This window comes from Mauremys reevesii, linkage group 7, assembly GCF_016161935.1.
Source record: "Mauremys reevesii isolate NIE-2019 linkage group 7, ASM1616193v1, whole genome shotgun sequence".
In the NCBI taxonomy this organism is placed as follows: domain Eukaryota; kingdom Metazoa; phylum Chordata; order Testudines; family Geoemydidae; genus Mauremys; species Mauremys reevesii.
Window position 1 is genome coordinate 84,283,534 of NC_052629.1, and position 18,798 is coordinate 84,302,331.

Sequence of the window (18,798 nt, forward strand, 5' to 3'; positions counted from 1 at the left end):
CAGGGAAAGGCCAACATTACCATTACATGGAACATGAGCAAACTTCACACCCAGTACAGCAAATCCTATCAGACAAGTCACTAGCAGGAAGAAGGGCACAAGTAGCTAGGTGCACACAGCAGTTTCCCATCAGCTGAAAACAAAGGACAAGAAGACTTCTCCAACGTACTGTCTACATTCTAGTGCAGTGTTCCTCGAACTTTTCAGAGTCACACTCCCCCTTACCCTTGTCTGTGCTTCCTTGGAGCTGAGAGCAGGGCTGCAGCTGGGGGAGTTGGGAGGATATGGAACGCATACAGGAGTAAGGGGGCTGAAGTTGGGGCTGCAGCTTGGGGTGGGTCTGGGGCCAGGACAGAGCCACGGCCAGGGGCCGAGGCTGTGGGGGTGTGGGCTTGAGGAGAACCGCAGCCTGGCTGCTGAGAGGGTCAGCAGCTGAGCCTGTGGCCAGGTGTGGCTCCACTCCTGGCCTTACCCCTGCTCCCAGCCTCAGCCCCGGGCCAAGAATGAAGCTGCAGCCAATGTCCGAGACTAGGGGCAAGGCCAGGAGCAGACCCGTGCCGAGGCTGGGGACAGGGCCAGGCATGGGGTTGGGAGATGGGGACGTGGCTGCGGGCAGGACCAAAGCAGAGCTGGGGCCAGAGAGGGGCTGGATGGCACTTCCTCCTCACTCCCCATGGGGGCTGGCCCAAGCCCCTCCACAGGTTCCTCCATGCCCCCAAGGGGGGGGCGGTGCGCCGCTGTTTGGAGACCTCTGTTCTAGTCTCTAAAAACACTTACTCCTTGAGAGGCAGTGTAGTCTAGAGAAATGAGCAAAAGGTTTGGAGCCAGGATGTCTTGAGTTGTAATCAGCTACTTAGACTAGGCACTTACCCATGTTGTCTATTTCCCATACTAAAATATCTACTTCTCAGAGATGCTGTTAACTTTTATAGAAGCTTACTATCCTCCTCAGTTGCATCTCCTAGTCAGCAGTGCTTAACGAAGAAAAAAAGAACTTTCTATAACTCATAAATACAGTAGTACTGTAAAAATACTTTATCATATTCAGTGTGACCAACTCTTGCCACTTTTTATTGCAAATCTTGTCATATCTGGTGTTTTTCTTAAATCCCCAACTCCTGTAATCATGTGAAAATTTCAGCTTTTATTTAAAGAGTTGCTAGCCCTCATGGTTGTGGAGAAACATTCAAAAACATGAACTAAATACATCCTAAAGTCTCAAACTAGAAGGTGAATATAAAGAATCAATAATGAATTCATTCTAACATATTGATTTTTAGTAAATTGAGCTCTGACTCAAGATATTTTTTAATGCTTGGCAGTTTTGCACTTTATTCGCCTACCTTCACTCTATTATGTTGCAGACAGATAGAGGGCAGCATTGTTACTTCATGAGCTGATGGCCAAATCATTCCAAGAGACAAGCAGGAAGTTTTTGCAGAAACATATTTATCTTCAAACCTTCTGTGTCATGAGCTCTTTTTGACCAGTTTGTTTTTCAAATTACTACTTGGGATCAACATTTTGTTATGGCTAGCATGCCCAGTTAAGTCATATTTTAGTCTCTCCAATAGCGTCCTGTACCACAGAATCATTTAATTGATCTATTCATTACTTCTCTGCTGTGATGTTACAAATGTGCTCTTGTCATGAAAGTATACAGACATAAACCCAGTTTCACTGTCCTAGGAGGTTTTCCCCCCTCCATGTTGGGGACTCGTCTACTGAGATAGGGCCACAAAGTCTCCTTCTCTCATAGGACACCTGGCTGTTGTTAGTGGACCCAGTGGCTGGATCCCATGTGCTTCTAAGCCCTCTGGGTTAGGGTACTGACTGGTCACTCTTCCTCACTCTGCACTTCTCAGACTCCAGAACCAATGCCCCAGCCCTCCTGAACCTCCATTTGCTTATAGACGCTCTCTCAGAGTTCCACCTTGCTGTGGAGAACTCTGAGCTTCTTGATGAACCCCTCCAGACATCATTAGCTTCCAAAATTCCACTGAAAATATGTTCACTTCAGACTATGATTGACAGCTGCACTGTACAGCCACACCAGAAAAATGGTGTGTAATATGCAATAGTGCATGGTAACCTTGGAGGTTCTGCTGTATTGCAATAGCACCTTTCACCTAGGAAGATCTCACGGTACTTAATCTATTTAAAATGTTACAAACTGTACACAAGTTTCTTTGTCACTACTGAAATGAAGACATCCAAAGAGTGAGGCATGTTGCCTATTTAACAGCATGCAGTAATATTACAGATGGCCTACAAAAAACTGTACCTCCCCAGTACAATGCAGATGTATTAACATTTCAGACATTGTCACGTGTTGTATTACCAATACTCCTGTAGTGCTCAGGTGTTATTTGGAAGACATTTACCCAAATACTGACTGCCCGTCCCACCTTGTTTATGTTGTGGGATCAAAGGGAACAGCACTGCATGGTATGGGGTAAGGCAAGTGTAATGCCATCTGCCTGAATCACAAAGAGTTACATAATGCTGGTGGGAAAACAAAAATAACAAACGAGAGCAGTGCTCATGTGAGACACCTTTCTGAAAGTCTTAAGACAAACATGAGATCTTCTTTCACATAAACATTATTATGGGATTTCCCCAGACCTGTCCCTTATTTACTTAAAGGCTTCAAGTAAATTCCCCCCTCTTGCTTCCCCATAAAATAAGCTATTATGGTATGTCTCCTTTCAAACATGCACTTCCTTTCTTCACCTTTACCGCTCACTTGAAAGAGTTTGTGCTACATCAAGGCAGTTAAAGCAACCAAGTAGAAAGACACACTTCCCTTTCTGCAACCAAATATGATTAAACTACAAATAAACCACAGTGTCAAAATGCTAAGGGTCTAGCTGAAACTGACAAAGCAAGAATGTTCACTCCCTCCTTGATTACCTCACAAACACAGATCCCATTCAGAGTAATAGGTATATTGGGCCAATATTATCCCGGGGGTAAGCCCCTTGAAGGTTAGAGAATTACAGCAGGGATGGATTTGGCTTAGTTGATACTAATGGCTGGCTGTTCCATTTCCCCCTTCTCTTCCTGCGAGTTAGTGAATTTCAGGGCAAAGTTCTCCCATAGCAATAGATTTTTATAGATGTGTTATTACACTCCTTGCTATTCCTGCTTCCTGCTGTAGATAGAGAACTGGCTGTATTGTAGCTGCACACTGTCCTGCATTGCTGAGCAGCCCCTCTTCAGATTAATAGATGTTGGTTTGTGGCTTTGCTGCACCTGTATAGGAGTAAGGGCTCTATCCCTTTTCTTGGGGCTCTCTTCTCTCCCTTGAGCTAATCCCAGGTCCACACTGGCATCTCAATGCCAATAAGTCTTCATTCTGTACACTCCCATATCCTCCTGTATGGGAGTGTACTATTGGGTTATCCGGGAGAGGGGGCTGTATGGGAGTGTAGCGGGGTGGCTACCTGCTCCTGCCCTTTGGGGCTTTAAAACATCCCTGGGAAGGGGCTTTAGGCTGGGCTGATTGGGGAAGTGGCTGCAGCTGGGGCCACGCCCCAAACTGAGCAACAGGGCCTTATAAGAAGGCCAGGGGGGAGCCAAAAGGAAAAATAGTCTTCCTCTGCCTGAAAAGGGAGAAGGGCCTGGCTGCAGGGAGCTGAGACACAGTTCCTGAGGGTAGAAGCAGGGCTGAGGAGCTCCAGTCTGGAAAGCCACAGGCTGTGGCCTAGCAGAGGGCTAAAAGGTACTGGGAGTTGCAGGGGGCAGCCCAGGGGTAGGCCAAGGCAGCAGGTCCAAACCCTCCTTGCCAATGATGAACAGGCTGATACTGCAGTCTGCCCCAGGACGTGGGGCTAGAGAATGACTGGCAGTAGCCAACACTGAGGCAAAGTGGGGATAGTGGGGTGGGGGTTCCCCTGGGAAGGGGAGACCCAGTTAAAGGGGCACCGGGGTCCTGGGAGGGACTTGGGGGCCAGGAGAAGATAGGTGGATCACTGGCCTGCAGAGGGTGCTCCAAATGCTGGACTGAGCTAATTCCCAAGGATGCCCAGCAGGAGGTGCCGGGGAGGGGGGGGGGGAGTCCAACCTGTTACACGGAGCTTATGCTGTTTGAAAACATAACTTCATCCTAGTGACTGAATATCCCTACTGTACTAGATGAGACCCCATTGTGGCTTGCCACTGCCTTTTCTATTCCCTGGGGACAGCACTCCCAATTCCCCTGGCCCAGTGAACTAGAGGAACTCCCTACAACAAGGAAGTTAACTCTACCAGACACTAGAGGTATCCTTTCTCTGAATCCTTTTGGATCATGGCCAGTTCTACCTGTGCTAGGTACACAAAACTTCTGAGAACTAACAAACATGCATGATTTCAGCACAGCCTACTTTTAGCAAACTGACTAAAAGGGATGAATATAGATGGGTTAGCATGAAAGAACCTATTTAAACTTTTCATTAAACATGCAGAAAAATAAGACCCACCAATTATGGAAAAAATAACTAGGGTGGCCTTACTACAGGAGGGAGACCTTATCAAAGGAAAAGTCTGGGGGGATATTGTTGTCAAACTCTTGCTCTTCCCAGGACAGAGGAATTGCACTATTTTTTCCATTAGAAATGGTGTCCAGACAGTGCTTAGAGACTGTGAGGGGCATATGCTCCTGCTGAGGTCGTATACTGAAGAGAAAACTAACAGGCTGTGTTTAGGGCCCTCCAGAATTCTCCCACTGCCTCTATGGCTCTGTTTGTGTCCAAAGGAAGGCTTGATTCATTGAAAGAAACTTCATACTCACAATTTGATTCCCGATTGGTTCACTCTTTGGGTTGCCAGGGACCTAAGCCCCCTGCTGATGTATGCACTATTAGCACTTCTCTTCAGCATGGCATTGCTAGAAATCTAGAAACTCAAACCATTCCCTCCACACACACACACACACATACACTGTGAGAATGAACTCCTCTTCCTTAGCCCACAACTCATACTCAGCTGTAATATTAACTAACATTCTGATCCTATCCAATCATGTACCTGTTTTCGTAGGCTTACTGTACATTTCAGTACGTTGCTCAGCTTAGAACCTCCACTCCCTTCCTACCTAAAACAGGACCTTTCAAAGGGCTTGTCTACACTGGCGACTTTAAAGCACTGCCGCTGGGGCACTGTCTACACTGGCGCTTTATAGCACTGAAACTTACTGTGCTCAGGGGGTGTTTTTTCAAAACCCCTGAGCAAGAAAATTTCAGTGCTATAAAGTGCCAGTGTAGATAAGCCCTAGTCTCTTCCTGAAGACCAATGAAACCACAGCCCCTTGCAGGACATCCTGTGGGAATCACTTAAGTCCTTGCACAATGGAATAATGTCATTCACATCTAAGAGAATCTGGAACAATTGAAACAATAGGATTTGACCAAATGCCTAAAAGTAGATCAGTAGTGTGTATCCTCTCCTATCCAGACCATGGTCCAAAAACAAATACCTACTATGAAGTAAATGGACTTCAGCACACATGTGGATTTCACAATATCGTTGCCCCTCTTAGACTTGAGAAGCTAGTCCAGTTTTGGAGCCCTGGAGACATTCCAGTTGGGAGCAGAAATTGGTCTGGTATTTCTCTAATGCAGTTGTTCTGCATCTCTGAATGCAGAAGAAACAAAAAGAGCAATTTCTTGGGCTAGATCTACACTACAGACCTATTTATAAAAAAAAAAACACTCAGGGGGTTGAAAAATCCACACCCTTGAGAGACATAATACTACCAACCTAAACCTCTGCGTAGACAGAGCTATAATGGTGGCAGAGTTTCTCCTGTCAAGAAAGCTACCGCCTCTTGGGGAAGTGGATTAATTACACCGACAGGAGAAACTGTCCTTTTGGCATAGTACTGTCTTCACTAAACTGCTACAATGGCACAGCTGCACCAGTGCTGCTGTAGTGCTGTATGTGAAGAGAAGCCCTTAGTGTACACCCCAAGACTCTTTAGCCAATGGATCCAAAGGCTTGCGCCTCTCTCTTTCTTTTTGCCTCTGCACTTCTATTCTTGTCTATCCTCAATTTCTATGGGTTCCCTCTCACACCTACACACCTGGTCACAATTCACAATCAAACCCTCAGCCCACATACTGCTAGTCTTTGGGCAGACTCTATGAGGCTTTGTTTTAGGTGTGGTCCCTTAACTGTCTCTTACAACTGTCTTAAATGGAGGACTTTTCTCACATCAGTTTGAATGAGGTTTTAACTCAACCAATAACAATATTTCACCCTAGCTCATAACTTTCTGCTTGCTCCAGGCATTTTGGGAACCTAACATAAAAGCAGGCAGATTGCTTGGTGTCTGCCACAGCAAACTAGCTCTTCAAATCTTTGCCAGCAGGGACCCAAAGGAGAAGCATCACACCTCACAACTTAGCTCACACCCATTTCTTCTGCTTCTGACTCACCATATTCCACTGACACCACTCACTCTACCAAGCACTTTCATAGATTTTTAATTGCCTCACCCTCCCTCAGATATAGCAGTGGCCTTAAGCTCCTGGTGTCTGCCCATCATCCTGGAAGAAGCTCCGGGAGCAATCCAGAACATGAAGTCCAGTACAACTTCAGGTTTCTCAGTGTGCTTTAATCCATAAGGTTGTTGGTTACTTGCCTTCATTACTGTGCATATTTGCGGAGGGCTTAAGAAGGATGTGTTGCACCCCTCACCCAGCAAGTCACCCTTATCTTGATAGTGCTAGTCTGGCAATAGCCCAGATAGTTATTTAATTTAGTGCCCAATATTCTTTTTTCAATACTAGCTATGAGACGCTGGCAAAATTCTTTATGAAGAGACAACAACCTTCTCCCGAGTCCCAGCCATTATCCAAAACAACCAGATTGGCTGGAGCTAGAACACTCTTTTTGTTCCCTAAAGGTTTGGATTGGACTCCAAATTCTGCCCCTCAGTGCATTGGCTTAATGCAGAAGTCTCTGCCTTCATACACTGGGATTCTGGGTAGTTCTTGGTCAGACCACAGGGGATGGTGATACTCTTTACATAATTTAGCCTATGGTGATCTGCTTTCATCAGCACACAGACATGTATGGCATTAAAGTGAGACAGTAAGCATAAATTACCATCATGTACTAATGGCCTCCTAGTAGGGGGCACAGCCTCTATAGAGTTGATCTTCATGTGACTTTTTACTGCACTGTTTGTTACAATACAGTCTTACAGAAGGTTATGTATCTAGTTATCTTCTGTTTCTTTATTGGAAAAAAGATAGGGATAGGGAGGAGAAAACAAGATTCTCTTGTGAAGTACATGATCAGGATACAATCTGCCAGTAAATCTGACATACTGTGGGCAACTTTAAAATACTTGAAACTCCTTACATCTTACTTTTTTCTTTTTTTCCAAGAAAGAAACTGTCTGCTCTTTTAAGACTGCCATCAATTTTGACTACTAATTACAGGTTTGTGTAATAACTTTATTCATAAGGAAAGGCAATTTGCTTTTAAAGTGCCACTTACATAATGTGCTTTCTTAATGTTCTACTGACATTCTATATATTGCCATGTGCAAAAAGAATTAGAGCAGTTTGGAGAAGTTACACATCTCTAAATCTGAAATCTACAGTGGCAGAATTGCTACTGAACAGCTATGTAATCGGTAATTATAAACTTGATAGTAGAAAACACTACCATATGAAAGTGAATACAAAGTAGTATTTTGTCCTAGGCATATATTAACAAATAACCACATACTGTGTTCTGCTTCTTATTTAAACAATATGAACACTTAATGGATGGTCAAAACCAAACTACATTTCACTAAATTTGTTCATGAAGACAAGCAACCTTAAAACATCTTGTTAAAAATTAATTCAGTTAACTGTATGCATGGGCAACTTGGAATGATTTACAGGGCTCTATCATATAATCAAGTGGAAGAGAATAACATTTCCAGATAACTCAAGTACAGTACAAGTTAAATAAGTCTGATACAGCAACAGCTGTTAGTGTTGTTTTTAGTTTTATAAACAACTAGTAAACAGACAGAAATATTTGTAGGAAAAGCAACTTTTAAACTACTATTGGCGCATACTCATGGATAATCTTATACTGGTAAATGAAAATAATCACACTTCCAACCAGATAGTAAGAGTATGTTTATCTAATGGGGGAAGAGACAATACCATCAGACCTGTGAACAATCAAAATGTACCAATATAGCTCAAATTTTGCATACTGAAAACTGTTACAAGCTTAACTACCACCCTTCATTTAAAACAAGCTAATCACAAACTCTCACTTAAGACAAAGGGTATGTGAGCCCACACAGAAATTAGGACCATGTGGGCAGAAGGTTCTACTGGGTATTGTTTGATGGCAGGGGCATGTGTGAGAGAGACAAGCTGAAGTGCAGACAAAAGCACAGAGAGGACACAGGGATGGGAGGGAGAGCCAAGCAGACAAAGCCCGGAAGAGCAGAAACGTGGCCCTCAGACCAAGCTTAGAGAAAAAGCTTTTGGCGTACAGAGTGCTGGCTAGAAAGACAAGCTCAGAAAAGCAAACAAAGGAAATGTCTCCTGCTATTTAGATTTGTACCATGTTCAGAGAAACAGGACTTTCTTTTTACATGGGTTATAAATAAACAAGATTGTTTCAAAAGCACCAGACAGCATCTTCAGTTTCTCCTCTCAGCTGGAACTACTTACAAGACTGCTAATTTTTGGCTAGCTGCTCTGATCAAAAGGGGTAACAACACTAAGACAAACTGCTTATGAAAATCTACTGTTATTTGGTATTAATAAAATAAATGTTACAAAGAATGAATCTGCAGCACATATAAGCTGTTCATGGACAACTCATGTACAGAAGGAGGTGAAACTTGTAGAATAAATAAATTAATAATTAGTGTCAATTCTGCTCTCATTTAACCTTTCTTGAAATCCCCACCCTTGTGAAAGGCAGCATGGGTAGAGCAATGGATTAGGACTCAAAAGAACTGCATTGTATTCCTGGCTTTCCCACTGATTTGCTGTGAAACCTTAAAATCACTTAATTGCCCTGTGCCTCAATTGCCTCCTCTGTAAAATGGGAAAATAAAACTTTGCTCTTTTAGTAAAATGATATGAGACTTAGTGATGAAAAGTGCTATCGAAGTGGCAGGTGGTGTTCTGTGCTATTCTTTTGGAAAGATAAAATTGATGTTGTAGCCTGATAACGACCCTTGTCTATGCTTTTTTGCTTAAAAACTGAACTAAAGGAGATATTGACGGGTATATTAAACCAACAAAAAATAAAATGAATTCTAAAAGTGACTAAGTGAAATAGAAAAATGTGCACTAGCCACAGTACTTCATTCATATTGTAGAAGGAAAAACTGAAGTACATTTCCTGAACATGTAGACAACTAATCATAGGAAGGAAGGTCATGACATATGACTTTTTGTAATTATCATTTTAAACATGATGTTTCTGTCTTAGGAAGCTAGTCTGCGGATTCTACATCCATATTTGGAAAACATCACCGGGGGGGGGGGGGGGGAGGTCCTGGATGGGATTGACAAAGTGATATGGGGCCAAACTTTCCTTTTCCAGTCTCTATTTCAGATCCACTAGGGAAAAGATATCCATATTACAAAACCATCCACTACAATTGTTGTTAAGCAAAGAGGGCAAGGATTGTGTGGACATAGAAACTAAACTTTCTCTAGGGTTCCTTTTAGGCGCATACTATTTTGGGGTAGTTTCCCATGTTGTTGTCGATATATTACTAGTACTGTTGTATTAATAACTAGAGAATGTCAGTCTGTCTCTCTAGCCCAATTCATGAGCATTACATTTACTTTGCTATGGGGGAGGGATAGCTCAATGGTTTGAGCATTGGCCTGCTAAACTCAGCATTGTGAGTTCAATCCTTGAGCCAGCTATTTAGGGAACTGGGGTAAAAATCAGTTTGGGGATTGGTCCTGCTTTGAGCAGGGAGTTGGAGTAGATGACCTCCTGAGGTCCCTTCCAACCCTAATATTCTATGATTTGTTATAACAATGTCAGCTTTGAGATAACAAAATAATAGGTGGAGTGGCAAAACATTTCAGTCCTTCTATGGGAGAGCATGAACACATGGGAGGAAGAGCATTCTTACAACCACTAGGCATCATATGGAAAGCATATCAAGAGTCACAGCATCCTACCATGAATATCAGAAAACTTGGGAGTGTGATTTATTATAAAATGACATTGATTATTGTCACCCTGTCTTTATTCTGAACATTTGCAGCAAGGGTGGCAGAAAGTGTGTTGCCTCCATTCACATCTGAAAAAGCACTACTGTGTCTTTCTTTGATTAAGGCTGTGGGCTTTTGTCTAATGAAAATGTATACATTTTCAAAAATAAAATGCAAACTTTCCTGATTTGTTAAACCCACGTGACTCTTTCAGAAGGATTATAATCATTCTTGACACTTTCTGTGTTCAGAATATTGTACCAATAGCCACTCATCTCTACAACCTATGTGGTAAATAACTAGCATTATCCCTGTTTGGAATAGGAAAACTACTAACGCACAGAGAATGAGTGAGAGTCTAAAAACACACAATGTGTTTGGATTCGATCAGAGCTGGGATCATGCCAGTCCAGTAATCAGATCCCTTTGGCTTATATGCATGATGACATAAAAGAACAGCTGGGATTTTCAAAAGTTCCTAAGGGAATTAGGCACACAACTAGCATTCAGATCCCACTGAATTAGAATGCTAACTCCATTAGGCTCCTTTGAAAATCCCAGCCAATATTCATAAGAACATTTCAGCTATAAGGCTTTCAGGAAATCTTCTTTTAGGCATTTCTCATGACAAAGGCCTTTGGACTGAAAAATCCTTGCAGCATAAATTTAAGAAAAATCCCTTTTATGCAACCAAGACTCTAACTTAACATAATTGTTTACTTCAGCTACTTTACAGGGTTCTTCTAGTAACTAGGACAGGGGGATGAAGACTTGCAATGAGAGACTAGAGGCATATGTACCTACATTTCACATATTCCAGGAGTGGAGCTTCATATAAATCTTTATATTCTTAAACTGCCCTTGAGTTGCAGTGACATACGCTATTAGTTGACATGTTGTATGCATATTGGTTCTGACATTAATGCATTGAAAGCAGTACACTGCACTACTTTTAGTGACTGCCACAGTACAGTGCAGATTTTGGCCTTTTGCTGAATTACAAAGCAGTTTTGGGGGGAGTTTCTGCTGTAACTCAAACTGACTAAGCCGAACTATGTCAAATTTGGCAAAAAAGAGTGATTCAACCTAAAAGATTACATTTTTCCAAAGTTATGAGTGGCTGAAAAGAGAGGCTTTGCCTCTGATCCAGAAAAGCACTTGAACATATGCTTAAATCCATCCCTATTCAGCAATGTTGTTAATTAGATGCTTAACTTGAAATAATTGCTTAAGTCCCATGGACCTCAACACCATTGTTGTTAAAAGTGCATGCAAGTGCTTTGCTGAGTGAGAACCTTTGTGCAGAAATTCCTTCTTCACTGCGTGTCACTATTTAGTCTTGATCTTGTCCTAGCTGTCACTTTTAAAAATAGTATTCTCAGTCTGGATGTTTTCATAGGAGTTATACAACTTTGTAAGCACTACACAGTATATTGATGGCAACTGACAAGCAGAAAACACCAGTCCTTTACCATAGCTAATATTTTTGGATTAGATTTGTATATCAAAGTTGTTATGTTTTTCATAAACCACTCTTTCATCCCAAAGGATCCCAGACCCTTTCTTTTTATATAAAATCTTAAATCATTTTGTTCTCTGTCACAGGAGCTGGCCCCGGCTGTGCATCAGGCACCCAACCCACCTGTGATATGGCTAGTTAAGGAGAATGAGCCAACCCAGCTCCAAAGCAGATAGCTAATTTCATAGGTAAGAGATACCTGGGCCTAATGTGTAGGCTCATTCTCCTTAACTGAGCCTCTCACAGGTGGGCTGGGTGCCTGATGCCCCTCTGGGGCCAGCCTTATGACATCCTTCTATGAATAGTGACAGCCTTGGGGTGGACTATTGCTATTCCACAGTGCAAGTAATACTGTCTAACAGGTTAGGACAGGAAATTAAGAATATTTATTCAAATGAAACTGCTAGTTGAACTGAGACTAAAATACAGATAAGCACAAGGATAACTCCCTTATCTTGCAAAAGTGACATGGTATCTTTAATGATCACAGCTGGTCAGGTCCTCTCCATGTCATGACTATAACAGAGCAAGCTGACCCTTAAAAAGAGAGGTGCTGCCATCCCCCATAATTGGAGGCATGGGCCCTAATAAAACCTGCCTGCAGGGTCAAGTGACTGAATATGGATTAAGTGATGACAGGGTTACAAGACTCCTTCAGTAAGATCACCATGTGCAGCACATGCTTGGGAATCTCTCAACAGTAACCAAGGAAGGAGCTTGGAAAGAAGACCTGAAGAACAGCAGTGGCTGTCCTTTTCTCAAGAAAGAGGTTGAAAGGGTTTAAAACCTGAGAAGAGGCCTAAGAAAAGGCCTGGTAAAAGTACCCTGAGGAAGGGGTGGTGTCTAGGCTAGACATCTATAGGTTTGTAGAAGAAGCTCGGTAACCAAGGAATCTAAGATCTGATGCCAAAGAGAATTAAAAGCTTGTGTTAGGGAAAAGGACTGTCTGGCCTAGCACACTTGCAGTGGTGTGGCCTGGTCTGTACAGCTGCTCTTTGTCCTAGAAGTCCTAGGGAGGATCATAGGAAATCCACTCTTTCACCTGCAACAAAGTGAAAGGTCTCAGTTCAAGAGTGCGTGGGGGAACTTTGGTCTGGTTTGAACTCTCATTTATCCCCAGGAGGGAACCCTTGTGATGTGGCTAGAGGGTGAAATCAAGAAAAGCATTTAACTAGCCTGAAGGAGACTGTGTACCACAAGGGAAAACTGAGGTAGAGAAGGAGAGACTGGGGCATGACAACAGAAAAGAGTTGGAGTGACATGACCTTGTAACAAGGACTCATCAAATATTAGCCAGCAGCCATTTGAGCATCATAGTTGATAATGAAAGACTCAATGTAACAACCCCTTTTCATGTCACAGACAAGGCAGGAATTAATCACTACTTCATGTTTAAAAGTTTCCAGTAGCTGCAATGGGAGTCTCTTACCTTGTCTTCATGTACTGAAGGAGTGATCCCAGCATGCAGAAAACAGCTATTCAGTCTACTGTTCTGCCTATTTAAAATAGTTGCTGAACTGTCTACACCAGACAGTCCCTTTTGCCATTGTCCTATTCCTCTTATCTGGACAGAGGGAATAATTGCTAATGGGTCTCCTATCCATGTATTGTTCGAGAAATAAGTGGGAACAAATTTATGTGTGCCAAATCAACATGAATGATTTCCTGAGTGGTATCTTTAGTTTGCTGTTCATGAAACTAGCCAGGGATGGTTTCATTTCAAAGAAGACAGCTGTCTTGACTGACTAAGATTGTTACTCTTCACCCACGCACAATGATTCTTTAGCTCTTGTCTATCATGTGCCTTACAGCTGCAATCATTAGATATTTCATGCATGCCTGCAAAGCGTGAAGTACCTGCAGCTATAACTTAAATCTGATCACAAGTAGTATAGTCTGTTGCTACACCATGTGATGTTTTCATCACTTCTGGAAGTAGTAGCTCTAGAAGATTATGTAACAATCTTAAGGTTACATATGTAATTATGTCATTTATCCAGGGCCACCCGGGGGGGGGGGGGAGGCAAGTGGGGCAATTTGCCCCAGGCCCCACAGGGGCCCCACGAGCCCTGGCCCAGCAGTGGTCCGGGTCTTTGGTGGCAGGGAGCCCTTCAGTGCTGCCAAAGATGCAGAGTGACTGAAGGGCCCCCCCAGTGCTGAAATGCCCTGTGAGTACAAGAGCCGCAGCTCCCCCGCTTTGCCCCAAGCCCCCTGAATCCTCTGGACAACCCTGCATTTATCTGTGTATGGATTTACATTCTAGGAGCTGCTGTTTATAGGGGCAGCTATTACTTTGTGGGACAGTTGATGCAAAATGTTTCAGAGGAGGTGCGCTTTTCCAGTCTCTGCATCTGTTAAATGCAGCTACTGCTCATTTCCGGAGGGTTTTTTGAGACTCGGTTTAGTAATGATTATAAAGCACTTTGAGATCCTAGGATGGAAGGACTGTAGCAAGGCAAATACTTGTAACACAGAAGAGTTACTGTACTGGAAATGCTGTTACACTCTCTTGCTTCTTCTGCTTTTCTATACTTTCATTTTCAGTAGATGATTTTCAAGCTGCACAGTGTGGAAAATCCACCAGTTCTTGCATACAACCAGCACACCTTTGCTCCTCTTTTTCACACATCTACCTAGCTCTGATATACATAGTATGTAACATCCTATTCTCTACTCTTGATTGTAGTATCAGTGGCTTGCTGACATTGAGTCAGATACCCATGGCTTATTACAGTTTCAAGTGTGCACTAATGTTTAACAGGCAGAGGTTTCCATTTCACAACTAATCACACAAGCTGACTGCATCACTGTATTGCATAAAGGTCCACTTTCACGTTGGCAGATGGGATGACAGTACTAGTAAATTTAGCTCCATCTCCAGTGTCTGTAATTCTGTCATGAACCACCACATTTCCCAGGAGACATTTGTTGGGATTAACTTTTACATTTGAGTTGGAGGCACCAATGGACCCCCTCTGCAGGGATTCTTATATCCTCTGCAACTGTAGAAGAGAGGATGCTGTTAAATTACACAGAGGCCACGCTTAGCTTTGTCTTGGGGTTTCTTAGCCTTACAAAACTGGAATATCTTGTCTAGGGAAGCAGTGACTGTATGGGTATGTCTATACTACGAAATTAGGTCAATTTTATAGAAGTTGATTTTTAGAAATTGATTTTATACAGTCGGCGGAGTGTGTCCTCACAACTGTGGCTAGCATCAACTTATGGAGCAGTGCATTGTTGGTAGCTATTCCACAGTTCCCACAGTCTCCACCGCCCATTGGAATTCTGATTTAAGCTCCCAATGCCTTATGGGGCAAAAACATTGTCGCAGGTAGTTTTGGGTACATGTCGTCAGTTGCCCCCTCCTCCATGAAAGCAACAGCAGATGATCGTTTCGTGCCAGACAGCAGGGTGATTAGAAAAGCACAGCAAGGCATGCTGCGCATCAGAGAGGCTTTGAAAACCAGTTTCATGATTGGCCAGGCTTTGGTGTGACAGTTATGTGTGTTTCTCCTTGATGCAAACCTGCCCCCTTTGTTGATTTTAATTCCCTGTAAGCCAACCATCCTCCTCCCTTCAAAATAAAGTAACTATTGTTTTGAAACCATGCATTCTTTCTTTATTAATTTAAAAAAAAAAAAGAGAGAGAATGGACAAGGTAGGCCAGGTGGGGTGGGGGAGGAGGGAAGGACAAAGCCACATTGATTTTTAGTGAGGCTACAATAAGCAAACTGTTTGAATGACAGCCTTCTGTTGTTTGGGCCATCCTCTGCAGTGGAGTGGCTGGGTGCCCAGAGCCTCCTCCCACCCCATTCTTGGGCATCTGGGTGAGGAAGCTATGGAACATGGGGAGGAGGGGAGGCAGTTATACAGTGGATGTAGCGGGGGTCTGTGCTCTTGTTGGCTTTTCTGCAGCTCCAACAGATGCTTGATCATGTCCATTTGTTCCCCCATTAGCCTCAGCATCGCATCCTGCCTCCACTCTTCACGCTCACTTAATTCTTTCCTGGACTCTGCCACTGAATGCCTCCATGCATTAAGCTGTGCCCTATCAGTGTGGGAGGACTGCATGAGCGCCGAAAACATGTCATGGCGAGTGCATTTTTTCTGCCTTCCAATCTGCGATAGCTTCAGGGATGGAGATGATAGGGGGAGCGTAGAAACATTCTATGCTCTACAATTCTGGAGGGACTGCATGGTCACCTGTGCTGCTGAGTTCACCATGCCGTCCAAACAGGAAATGAAATTCAAAAGTTCCTGGGGCTTTTCTTGTGTACTAGGCTAATGCATGGGAGTTCAAAGTGCTGTCCAGAGCAGTCACAATGGAGCACTCTGGGATAGCTCTCGGAGGTCAATACCGTCAATTTGCATCCGCACTACCCCGTATTCAACCCAGCAAAGTCGATTTTAGTGCTACTTCCCTCGTCGGGGAGGAGTACAGAAATCGATTTTAAGAGCCCTTTAAGGTGATGGAACGGGGTTGGTTGTGTGGACACATTCATTTTTAAATCAACTCATGCAACTAAATATTGACCTAACCCCGTAGTGTAGACCAGGCCTTTGTTTTATTTGAACATAAAAGTACACTAGGGTCTGGTGCAGTAATATGTCTACAGCTGTGCTGCTGATATTGTCAAAAATTGGCCCCCAAGTATGTCTGAAGAGACCAAAAAGAGAAGGCAGGTGAGGTAATATCTTTTTATTGGACCAACTTCTCTGGTGAAAGGACCAAGTTTTTGAGAGCACTGTGTAAGCTTGAAAGCTTGTCTATTTTACCAACAGAAGTTGGTTCAATAAAAGATATTACTTCACCCACTTTACCTCTCTGATATCCTGGGACCAACATAACTACACCACTGCAAACAAGAAATGAAGAGACCAAATGTAGTTAAGTTCTTCTCTTTATTTTCATCATAAGTCCAGCTATGCCTTCCCTGGAAATAAGTGCCTGCCCATGTTACCCATTTCCGAGTGTATGTTAAAGGTGTAGTCATCCCCTTGCCAGTCTATATAGAATGAGTTAGTATAGCCCTCACCTACAGACTTTTAGCTCAAGATGTAGCAGCTCATACTTTTAGCTTTGGATGTCACTAGCTCATTCCCCAGTTAGTCTGCCAAGATGGTGTCCATCACACCTGTCCTGCCTTTATTTGATCAGAAGCAAAGCTACAGGGAAGCTTCCACCTTCATCTGGCTACAGCCTGCTGGCATGCTGAGCTCTTTCTGAAAATCTGACAACTTAATTTGGTATCTGAATAGGAGCCGTGCTTCTTAGAAAACCTGGCCTATGTTATTTGCCCAACTTCAGAAAATTGGTGGTAGAGCCAGGAATCAATCCAGATCTTCTAACTCCAGTTACATGCTCTCACCATTAGATCATATCACACCCCTGTGATGGGTTTGGAGGAAATCAATTACAGGGCAGAGGCTGGGAGAAATTACTTTCGAGCTTGTATTTTGGGGGGAAAGAGCATTTAGTTCTCAGTGAAAGAGCTGACTGGCCAAGCAAATTGCATCATAAAAGCAACAAGCAATCTTATGTGGCACTCTGCTAAAGTTTGTTGTGCCCTGATTCTTGATTCACACATTACAGTTTTGACCGCTAAGGCTAATGCATTGTGATCTATATGTGCACAGGAGAGCAAATTATGTAGCTTGTTGCTGGTAAAAGCACCTACATTTTAATTCTAAATGGAGACAAAATATACTGAAGACTCCACTTACAGCTATCTGTTTGTGGAATTCCACTTCCCACTCAAACTACTTGACCTCTTCAACTGTCTCAAGCTCCGGGTGCTCTGCTCACTGTGTGAGATGGCACTCACAGGTAAAACAGGTTATCAAAAAATGGTGTTCAAGAAGTACTAGTTAATTTTTAAACAGGAGCACATAAGTGTAGTAAATGTGTTCAGACACATTTGATTAACATATACATTACTACAAATACATTATTCACTTTAAATATTTAAGGCAACAGCCCTTGTATGTACCTCAGCATGCAATTAAATAAAGTAATACATGTCCCTCCACTACGCCTGTTGCCTCCAGCCTTAAAAGCTAAGGGCCAGATCCTTCTTCCAGTGAAGTCCATGTCAAGGCTCTCATTGACTTTGATGGGAGCAGAATTAGGCCCTCACTATTTGTCATTCACTGAGGCCTCTTCACTGGATTACCTCTCATCCCTATTCAGAAGAATCTCGGATTGAGGGCTCAATTTGATGACATGCTGAGCATTCTTAGCTCCCATTTATTTAGGGGTGAGATTGCTCTTCCCATCATAGAAACCCTTGCCATTTTAACGTAATGACCTTCCTGCAGCTCCCAGGATAACAGCAACATATTACTGGACATAACCATAGAGTATTTGTGGGAGGGAAACACTATCAGCCCTTGGATAGGTACAGAAACTTGTGCACCATGTGCCAGCATAGATGAACAGCACTGTGATTTAGGAGCAGTTTCAAAAACTTTCTGAATGCATCTGTAAACTGATGAAGTGATGAGTATGACAAATAAAACAGCTGTAAGTGTTCTTCAGTAGGACCAAGTCTCTACCAGCTTAAAACAAAACAAGTTTCTACGAACCTGGGAGGCTTACACAGACTACAGAACCTGGGTGTAGAAGCCTGCCATCAAAGACATTCTCTTTCCAACTTCACAGTAGGTATTCTTAAATCTCATCATTGGGAAAAAAAAGTGTGGTGGAGAGGGACGGGAAACCTTTTGCTTACTGGGGACCAGCTCCCTGCACCGTATACTAGCTGAGGAGGATCTGAAATCTCCCATAGAGAGAGAAACAGAACCAGTGTAAGATTAGGAGAATACTAAAACCTAAGTATCACTAAACCAGAAATAGAACTACTGTCCCCATTCAATAGCTCATTTTTTATTAAATCTATGGCCTAATTAAGTGGCTGTACTAACACTTCAGTACATCATCAGGGATCTACAACCCATCCTGGACAATGATCCCACACTTTCACAGGCCTTGGGTGGCAGGCCAGTCCTCGCCCACAGACAACCTGCCAACCTGAAGCATATTCTCACCAGCAACTGCACACCGCACCATAGTAACTCTAGCTCAGG